Raw genomic sequence first — 11050 nt, 5'->3', positions numbered from 1 at the left:
AGGCACAGGGAGGCTGGGTGTTGATAACTAATGATAACAGACTTGGAGGAACGAGTCGCTGTAGCACATAGCAGACATTCTTTCAAAACTGCGGCTTTAAAAGAAGGGCCACAGAGGTTTCCTTACCTTCTTTCAATCAATATTCAGCTCTGCCGTCAGTCCTAATGCCGACTCACTCATCAGGACCACGTCGTTCTGACAGCTTCCAAAACCGGCAAAACAAATGTTCACTGTAAGTTATCTTCGCGCTAATTTGCTCTGCCGAGACACACTCACAGCATTCTGTTCCGCTGTTTTCTGTACCGAGAAGCTAGCCTACAATACCATGACAGCATCATTCAAAGACATGCTGTAAAAGATATGAAACAGGGGGACCTTGAAGCGTCAGTACAGTACATCTTAGTCTACACTCAGTGGTCTTCTTCAGTGAGTCAAACTGAGGAACCATGCAGGATTCCGGCACAAGGTCACGGAATAGCCAGAAATCCTGCTATGCGCGAGAACACGAACTTCAGTGCAGACAACAAAAATTCCTGCATGTCACAGGCGCCTGACACACAGAAAGAGTTATTTTCTTTTGAACATCGTGCCTTGCATTGCTTTGCTTTGTGCAATTTTTATATTTTGTCAAGTATTGACTAAATGATTCAACATAGTCGGGGAATTGAGACGAGGGCCGGTGGGGTGTGGTGTGGTGTGGTGTGGTGTGGTGTGGTGTGGTGTGGTGTGGTGTGGTGTGCCGGTGTGTGTGTGTGTGTGTGTTATGATGATGATAATTAGTTTTAACGTCCTCTTAGAACCATTTGGCCTATCTTGGGACAGGTAGAGTTAATATGCTTTATGTGGGGACAAGACACTGGACAAACATGCAAACAGAGAACACATATGATCGTGTTATATATCTGGAGGTCCTGTTGCGATATTTCGAAATGGGGATGGAAGTAATGATTGTGTACGCGGAATGTGGTTGGACTGGAGCGGTTTTGTAGGCTTATTTGCTTTTTATGTATGTAGAATATGTTTGTATGTGTGGCTGAATAAGTTACAAAAAAACAAAAAACAAATAAATAAATAAATAAAATAAAAAATAAAAAAATAAAAAATAAAAAAAATAAAAAAAAATAAAAAAATAAATAAAAAAAATCAAATTAATTCTTAGCCAAAGGAAAATATTAAAGCAACTTGCTAAAAAATATATCAGAATGGGGAACTTAAGTTCAGGTAGGAGGGCAGTATGTGCGTAAGCCTTGTTTGATCAATTGAGTATAGCTATGCTTTGTGTTTTAGACGCTTTAGTTGTTGGGCGTGGGAGGGGAGGGGGGGGTAAGGGGTCGGTGGGAGAGAGGGCTGAGGGGTGGGAAGGAGGAAAGGGGATAAGGTTTTCAGAACAGATGTCCTATTTTAGCCTTATATATTGAGAGACACAGGGTGTATGCTGGCTTCCATTGAAGCGTGCAATGTTTATCTAAGAACTCATGGGGTTTCAGTTTGTGTTCGTTGACAAGGGTGTGTAGGTTGCGGAAATCTTGTTGGAGTGATTGGCAGCGGTCAAAGAGGTGTAAAAAAGATAGCAACTGTCCACATTCACAGAGACGGGGAAAGAACTTGTAAGCGCATCCATCCGTGCGAATTCTGCGAAGTATTTTAAGGAGGGGGTTGGGGAGTGTAGGCCTGTTTTGTTTTGTTTGTCGGGGCAGAATAAGCCAACCATGGGCATTGCCTTCTGTTTTTAATTCTGTTTCCCAGTGACACCAGGCAACTTTGGCCATTTTGTGTTTTGCTTCCGTCTTTGTTAATTTTAGGTCATGAAATGCTGCTTGATCTGTGACAGCCTCTTTTGCTGCTCTGTCAGCCATATCATTGCCTCTGATCCCTGTGTGTGAGGGGATGTACATGAGGGTCAGTTCTGTCCCAGAGGCAATGATCTGGTGACAGAGGAACAATATTTCTGTCTGAAGCTCTTCCCGGTTTCTGGAACCATTTTGGAGAGCAGTCAGAGCTGATTTTGAGTCGGAGAGAATGACGACTCTTGTTGGGGGTCGAGGGAGGTCATTGACATAGTGGCATGCTCTTAAGATGGCGTACATTTCTGCAGTGAAAATGGACACATCCTTATTGAGTTTAAATTTTTTAGTTATTTTGAGGTCGGGAATGACAAAAGCACAGCCAGTTTGGTCATCATTTTGTTTTGAGCCGTCAGTAAATATCTGTAGGTGATCTTTGTAACTGTTTGAGATTATTTCTCTTACTAGTGATGAGACAAGTACAGGGTTATCTTTTTTTGTTACACCCAGATCATGATCAGGGATGATAATGGGAGATTCCATGAGCCAAAAGGGGAAGGGGTGAATGGGAATGTGGGCCATCCTACCTGGGTTTACCCCACTTTCTTGAAATATCGGTTGAACATAGTCTGCTAGTGGGATCGTTGCTTCGTATATTGTGGGTGTTTTTCTTTTTAGGTTTTGGTAAGGGGCCGAGGTAATTGTGTCGAACTCAGCAGTGAGCTCTTCGTTCACAGCATTATCAACTGTACTGGCTCTTGATACGTACTGGGCCGACTTTAGTCTTCTTTCTTCATCGAATCGCTCTACACGTGTGTGTCTGTGTCTGTGTGTGTGTGTGTGCGTGTGTGTGTGTAGAGCGATTCCCAGAAAACTACTGCACCGATCTTCATGAAACTTTACAAACACATTCTACCAGATGATATCCCCACACCGTTTTTTCTTATCTTCAATAAATGTCTATGATGACGTCATTTCCGGCTTTTAGTGAAAGTTGAGACGGCACTGTCACGTCCTCAGTTTTATATCAAATTGATTGACATTTTGGTCAAGCAATCTCCGACGAAGCCCGGACTATGGGATTGCATTTCAACTTGGAAGCTTACAAATTAATTAATGAGTTTGGTAATTAAAAAGCTCAAAATTCTAATAAAAATAAAAATGTACATACATGAATGATCCTTCAGACCTGGACTGAAATTGACATGTCTGTATTACCAGGTGCAGATCCAGGACGGTTTCCGGGGTTTCCGGACCCCACCCCCCCCCCCCCTCCAGCCTAAAATTTAAAAACAAAATTTAAAATAAAGAAAAATAATGGTTCAGATTGCACCAGATTGCTCCATTTTCCTGTTTTTTAGCACAATTTTCCGGGGGGCATGCGTCAATCTGTCCCTAAACATTTTTGGAACCCCCTCTTTAAAAATGATGTGATCCGCCCCCGATTACTGTAGCGCATGTATGTTTCCCGCACGCCTGAAAATAGACATCGCGGCGGCAATGTCTGCATTGTACCACATGTTGCACTATCATGCACCTCTTGCTGCTTTTTGACAGATACACCTATACTTATGTCAATGCAGTTCACAGTAGCAAGTGTATCAATACGTATACCAAAATTAAATAATTTTGCTGTGGCACTTACCTTTTGCACGGTGACTGATTCGAAGAAAATTCGAACTGATCAGAATTCGAAACTGATGTCTGGAAGAAAATGATGTTCGTTAAAACAGCTGGATTAAATCAGTCATGTTTCCATGTACCCGAATCAGATGCTGATTTAATATCCAAAAGCGACACAATCCCGTTACAAAATGTGTTTCAAACAGGTAGCAAACTTTTTTCTTTTTTGAGGGGCGGTGGAAGAGGAGGTGGAGGCGGGGGTCGTAATCCGGCGAATATAGTGTGGGTATGGGTACTTAAAATTTTTTTTTAAAAAAGTAACGTACATTTTGCGCTATCTTTTTTTTAACAGACAGTATAAAGAGAAAGGTTAAACGGTTTTCGCCAGGATGCAATACGCGCAAATAGTGGCAACACATCTGAAGTTCTTCGCAGGAATAGTCGGAAATCCTTACCGATTCGGTTCACATTAGTTCTGGGTCATGTAAATCAAAACATACAGCTTCACACGACAGTGGGTCCCCCTTTTCGGCCCTCCAAAACTGTTAACACTGAGCGAAAAATCAGGCGGCCGTATACAGGAGAAGGTCTTATCAAAATGGAGCTTAAAGGCCTACTAAAGTGCAAAATTTTTATTCGCCGAAAACATGTGTAATAGCAATCTGGTAAATGTTCCGAAGACCATTTTGTAAAATTTTGCGTGGCTGATTTTTTATTGAATAAAAACCGATTCCGCGCACCTGTCTATTCTGCGAGAGACACCCCCGGTGCCAGTGACGTCATGAGTGTAACACGGCCTTCAAGAGCAACATGGCCGACGGTGTTAGTAGCGCTGCCACTGCGAGTACGTATGTTCGAAAAGAGATTCCATCTTCGAAGCGGAGAAGATATGGCTTCGCCTGTGCTGTCGCTGAGTGCAGCAACAATCATGGTAAGGGTCATACCATGCACAGGTTTCCTGATGATGCCGACACTCAGAGGCAGTGGGTCAAGTTTGTGCAAACTTGCAGAGCGGATTTTGGTCCGAAGTTTGGGACACCAAATCAAAATTCGAGAATATGCAGTTTGCATTTTAACTCTGACTGCGAGGGTGATGATAATGATGATGAAAATTATGATAATGATGATTATGATAATGATGATGATCGAATGAATGGAGCAAAAGAGAGCGATAACTAGAAACATGAACATCAGCATATACAACAACAACAACAACAACAACAACAACAGTCTGTGTGTGAGTGTGTGTGAGTGTTTGTTTGTGTATACGTGAGTGTTTGTGTGTGTGTGTGTGTGCCTGGTGTGTGTGTGTGTGTGTGCCCGGTGTGTCAGTGTGTGTGTGCCCGGTGTGTCACTGTGTGTCAGTGTGTGTGTGTGTGTGTGTGTGCCCAGTGTGTCAGTGTGTGTGTGTGTGCACGGTGAGTCAGTGTGTGTGTGTTTGTGTTACTGTTTGTGTGTGCGTCTGTGTTTGAGGTTTGAGTGAGTCAGTGTTTGTGTCTGTCAGCTGTCTGTGTGTGTGTGTGTGTGTGTGTGTCAGTGTACGCGCGCACGTTCGCACTCGTGCGGGTATGTGTCAATATTCGCAAATAGTGCACACACACACACACACACACACACACACACACACACACACACACACACACACACACACACACACACACACACACACACACACATTTTCGTATCGACGTATTTGAGAGAATATTTCTCAGTGAGAATAATAATAATGGAAGAATGAATGACTAAATGATCTAAGGGACCAGAACATCAAAATCGCCAATAATGGAGTTACGCAGTAATTCCACGACGACATCATGCATGCAGTATTTGGGCCAGTAGGGTTCCGGTCAATAGAGTTTCGAACGTGTTGGAACCTCGATCTCTTCTAGTAAAGCCTCGTGCAATCTATTACGTCAAAGCAAAGAAACGTCACTCTGAAAGTGTGGCGTGACGTGTTAGTTCTAAAGATTTATCGAGGGTAATTAGCCAGCGCAATTTTTGTTTCTATAATGACGTTTGTCTCGGTGACTTTGGCATCATAAAGCAGTGGAAAAACAGGTCCCTGCCAGACTTGCTTGACATGACCTCATTTACATGATATACACACGTGTGATTTTAACTATTATTATCTCACGGGTGTCTCTCTGACGTATGTAGGATAAATACTAGATCTATACGAATATTGCATGAACATACCGGGCACACACACCACACACACACACCACGGCAGGCACACACACACACACACACACACACACACACACACACACACACACAGTGCACACACACACAAACACTCACGTATACACTAACAAACACACACACTCACACGCAGACTGTTGTTGTTGTTGTTGTTGTTGTTGTTGTTGTTGTTGTTGTTGTTGTTGTACATGCTGATGTTCATTTTTCTAGTTATCGCTCTCTTTTGCTCCATTCATTCGAGTATCCCCATCATCACCATCACTGATTATCATCATCATCATCATCATCATCATCATCATCATTATCATAATTTTCATCATCATTAGGCCAAAAAAATAATAGGTGTGGTTACGGTAACATAGCCCAAAAAAATAGGGTAGGAAGGTAGGCAATCACTTCTTTTTTTTTTTAAACTTTTTTTTCTAATGTGTACAAATTAAACCTACTTGACAGGGAAATAAGTGTGCGACTCGGGCGTTTTCGCTTTCATTGCGTTTTCTGCACTCGTTTTCTTGTTTTTTTGTGTGTTTTTTTGACAAATGTAATAAAAAGTTATAGGGTCGGCCCCTAAAAATAGGGTAGGTCGGGTTACCGTAACCACACCTATTTTTTTTTAAGGCCTTATCATCATATATATAAGAATATTAAACAACCGTACTTTAATTTATGGTCGTGCCTGCGGTTCTAAAAACAATGCGAACATGGTTGGACGCAGATATTCGATGCTTGCACTTTCGCTCGCTAGCTCTTAGAAAATGCATCATAACTTCCTTATTTTTTATTTCTGTGACTTAAAACTCGGTACAAAGTATGATAATATTGTGAAGATTCTAGATATATAAAAATATTACATGAACATTCTTTATTTTGAGGTTGAGCCTGTGTTCTTAGATCAATGCGAACATGGTCGGACGCTGAACCACGATGCTTTCACTTTCGCTCGATAGATCGTCGCAAAATACATCATAACTCCCTTATTTTTTTATTTCTGTGACTTAAAACTTGGTATAAAGTCAGATAATGTTGTGAAGATACTATATATATAAAAAAAAAATAGTACATGTCCATGCTTTAGTTTGGTAGCGCAAGGTAGTGCAAGGCCGCGTGCGGTCGCGTAGTAGTCAGACCGACCTCTTATGCTGGTCTTTCCGGTCTTTCGTCTTCATCACTCGAACCTTGCGGTTCGAACTGGTATGGCTCTATGCCTATCGCTCCAGAATACGGTAGTTCCGATGTTTCCAACTCCGATTCAAAGTCACTGCTTTCGCACGAAAGCTGCAATTCAGACTCATCCGCGTTCGACATCATGGTAGCCATACACCACTCATGACGTCACTGGCAGGGGAGAGAAGCAGTAGCAAAAATTTGTCTATTGCTTCCCTTCTCGCTGATTACAGGTGAGATTGAGCACTTTCTCAGGCCGACTACGGGTGATCGGAGCGGAAGAAATTGTTTTGTTTAATATATTTGGTATCCTGATATGCAGCTCTTTCCATATAAGCAATAAAAATGTTGCACTTTAGTAGGCCTTTAACTTACAGAGGTCATGAACAGAAAATCTGTTAATCAAGGTCTAGAAAAGGGTGGGTGGGGTAAACGGATCCACTACCTTCTAAAGCCAGCGAAGGATCTGTAAACACGCGTGTCTTACCGTAGTTCAATCGAAAAGTATAACTACCCCCCCGGTCAAAATTGACGGGGGTCAGAATATCGGCTGCGTGCCACCTGTGGCGCTCTACCCCGGCGTCTTCCGCAGCGGAGTGCCACCCGGACGGACACCCGACTAAGAAGCCCAGTTATAAATTATACGGGTGGGGCGTCGGGCGATTCGGACGGTGATAATCTGGTTATGACAGAATGCATGCATGGCAACCACTGAGAGATGTCAGCTGTGTCAGATGGTGTGTGTGAGTGTGTGTGTGTGTGTGCGCGCGCGTGCGTGCGTGTGTGAACATGTGTGTGCGTGCGCGTGTGTGTGTGTGTGCGTGTGTGTGTGTGCGTGCTTGCCTGCGTGCATGTATGGGTGTGTGTGTATGTGTGTGTGTGTGCGTGCGTGCGTGCGTGCGTGCGTGCGCGCGCGCGTGTGTGTGTGTGTGTGTGTGTGTGTGTGTTCAAACGCGGCATCCACAGTGACAGAAACCTAGCATAATGATTTAACTGCATAACGTGATAGCCGGGCATGCCCTGCAACGCATCGTCAAAGATGAAGAATCGGGAATAATACGTACGGCAGACAGGCGAAAATACCTGCACAGGTGTGCAGAACAGTTCACGGGAAGGATACTCCTTTTTTCTAACGGAAAATCATTCAAAAATCGAATTAGGTGTAGAGAATTCACAAGCAACAGTACCGTGAGAATCCGGGCAGCTTCCGGATGTGTACCACATGTGGCCAGTCTACCCGTCTTCCTGCTGGCTCCGAACTGAAGGGGTCCCACCCGGCTAAGGAGGCTCGTTTGGTGGGTGGGGCGTCGTATAGTATAGCGGAACAACTGATTGGCCGTGATAATCACATTATGGCAGGATACAGGCATGGCAACCCACGGGCGTATAACGGTTTGACCAGGGATTTCGCCGGTGACAGCTCCGATGTCGGGATGGCAAGCCACACGGTTTATGTGAGATAAGCTGAGATTCAGTCTTGTCAGTTTACCGAGACTGTTGACACAGGGGTGCGATACAGATATAGCACTTTCTGATAGGGTATTATATAGTTTGAGTTTGTTCGAGTAAAAAAAATTGTTGCATTCACACATTCACAAACACACACAAAAACCCCAAAAGAAGTACAGTATTTCAATAGTTACGATCGAAATATGCATGTGGGTTTTGATTAGCGATACAATCAACACTTCATGTACACACTATTTATATTTCACTGGAGAAAAAAAAACTCTGACAACTGAGTCACGGTAAGGAAGAATCAGCTTGGGTCTTCGCGCGTTGCAGGAATGTTATCAAGAATCTCGGAGAAAAGATCTATGTGACAGCTTCGACCTTCAGACGCGTACAACTCACTCCAGGCTAACGGTTCTGGCATGATGCAGGCGTGGATACCCACGGGTTTATTATCAGCAATCCCTGAGAGATAACAGCTTCGATCGGCGGCATGAAAACTTCGATCCGCTGTACGATTGCGTTCAACTGGCTCAAAGTTTTGGCACGTTGCAGGCATGCCAAAGCACGGAAGCTCTAAGACAGTCTGGATATACACGTGAGTCATGCATGCGACAACTTGATCTGAATCGTATATAAGGCCAACAAAAAAAATAGGTCTGTTTACGGTAACCCGACTGACCCTATTTTTTTCGCGCGACCCTAGACTTTTTTTGGGCATTTGGGGGAAAAAAGAAAAAAAATCTTGGTTTTTTTGCAAAATAACGTAAAAATATGGTTTTTTGAAAAAAAAAAAAAAAAATAAAAATAAAAACAATCCCGACCTACCGACCCTATTTTTTGGGCCTATGTTACCGTAAACAGACCTATTTTTTTTTTTGGCCTAATGTAAGCAAACAAAAGAATGACTGCAAGTGTGTGTTTGTGTGTGTGTGTGTGTGTGTGTGTGTGTGTGTGTGTGTGTGTGTGTGTGTGAGAGAGAGAGAGAGAGAGAGAGAGAGAGAGAGAGACAGAGACAGAGACAGAGACAGAGACAGAGACAAAAAAAGATGTGAACAGCCTAGCATTATTCTTAAACAGTGTATCAGTGCATTCTGATAATCCTCGCTCCACGGCTATCACCAGTTGTCTCTCTGACTGGACGCGAAAGTCCTACGCGAATCTATCAAAACAAGAATACAGAGTTATCTCCCATACGTTGTTCACGAGCACTGTTCGCGAGACGAAAATGATTGCAGATTGGCCGACTTCGACAGTGATCTCCGTTCTGTTCTTCACATTTATAATAAAGACATCGTTCTAAGGTCAAAACAAGTCGAAATTTTGGGACTGCTGCCGGAAGGAGACCGTAATATATGGTTGCATCACTGTCAAAAAAATCGTCTGCTCCAGCGTGCGCCGAAACCAAACGGTTGATTATCACGTGACACTTATGCCATATTTAGAGTCGTTTGCACAGTAAATACATCCGCGAAAAATAGCTCGCTTGAAGCTGTCTAAAATAAAAATTCCTCTGTAATTTCAAAATTACAAAACACCATGAAAATTCATTATCGACGATCGCAAATCTGCTTACATCCATAACACATTACAAAAAGCTCTAAATATGTAAAAAAATAAAATAAAAAAATAAAAAAAAAATCGGTTTCCTTGCCAGAGAAGGAAACTCAAGGCATCCTGTCAGGGAGAGAATGAGCCGAACTCATTTTGACCTGAGGTCAGGATGAGTCTGAGCAGCAGCTCGTCAATGTTAAAAGTACACAATGAAGTTAAGGTAGTGAGGTTAATTACATGAATATGCGCAAACATTCTAATTAGCATAATCGACCAGTTTTGCCAATAATAATTGTTTGTACGGATTCGAAAGTAATCTTGTTTGTGCATAAGAGGAGATTTTTGCTACCCTTTAGCAAAATATCAACATGTTTGTAAAACACAAGTAGGCTTATTATATTTACTGTTGTCAGACGAGCATCTTCACAGAGAAGGAAATGTATCAAGTAATGATGGGCTGTTTTGTTCAAATAATATACCCACACGCGCACAGTAGATTTTTCTTCAAATGTCGTTTGCACAAATCAAAATTCAGATTACTCATGTTTAACCACATTCTGCAGTGGTAAATCTCTTCCTGTCTTTCACCGCAGCATTGTAAACTGAAGTGTTCCACTTTAAAACACACTTTTTGTAACCGGCAGTTGTGAACTCTGTGAGAACTAACACATGTTTATAAATCTACAAGCAGAAGAAGCTCACACGGTAAACATTTAAATAGTGTTTTTACCGTGTTTGAAGTTGTGCTATGATTATATATTTAGTAGTTTGCACAGTTCAACTTCAGTTTTGAGTGTAATGATAGCTAGGCACATACATTAAAATCAGGAGCGAGCATGCATGTGCATGGTGTTGAAATTCACTGATTAAGTTTGTGGTTTTGATGTTGTCAGGCAAGTTGTTTCACAGGACAGATGTTGATGGTATATTTAAACGATCTGCGGTATAATTCAGTTCTGTGTCAGTGCGGGGACCCTTCTTCCCTGTGGCCTTCTTCTAAACTCAGTTTATAACATGGGTTTACATAAGGAATTAAAGGTGACAAGAAATGAGTTAAATACTGAGAGCATTTGCCATAATACTATTTTATGACATAAGATAAGTTCATGTCTTCTCCGTCTTTCTCTCAGGCTAAACATTCCGCTTTCTTATTTTGATAGTTTTTCACGGCTGGTGTCACGCACATCACCGATTGTGATTCTTGCTTTAAGGTGTAATTTCTCCACTGCAGTTAACAAATATCCAGTACAGTTATCCACAAGTATTTCTAG

The sequence above is a fragment of the Littorina saxatilis genome, linkage group LG6 (genome assembly GCF_037325665.1).
Source record: "Littorina saxatilis isolate snail1 linkage group LG6, US_GU_Lsax_2.0, whole genome shotgun sequence".
Taxonomy (NCBI): Eukaryota; Metazoa; Mollusca; class Gastropoda; order Littorinimorpha; family Littorinidae; genus Littorina; species Littorina saxatilis.
Note: the sequence above shows the minus strand (reverse complement) of the source record.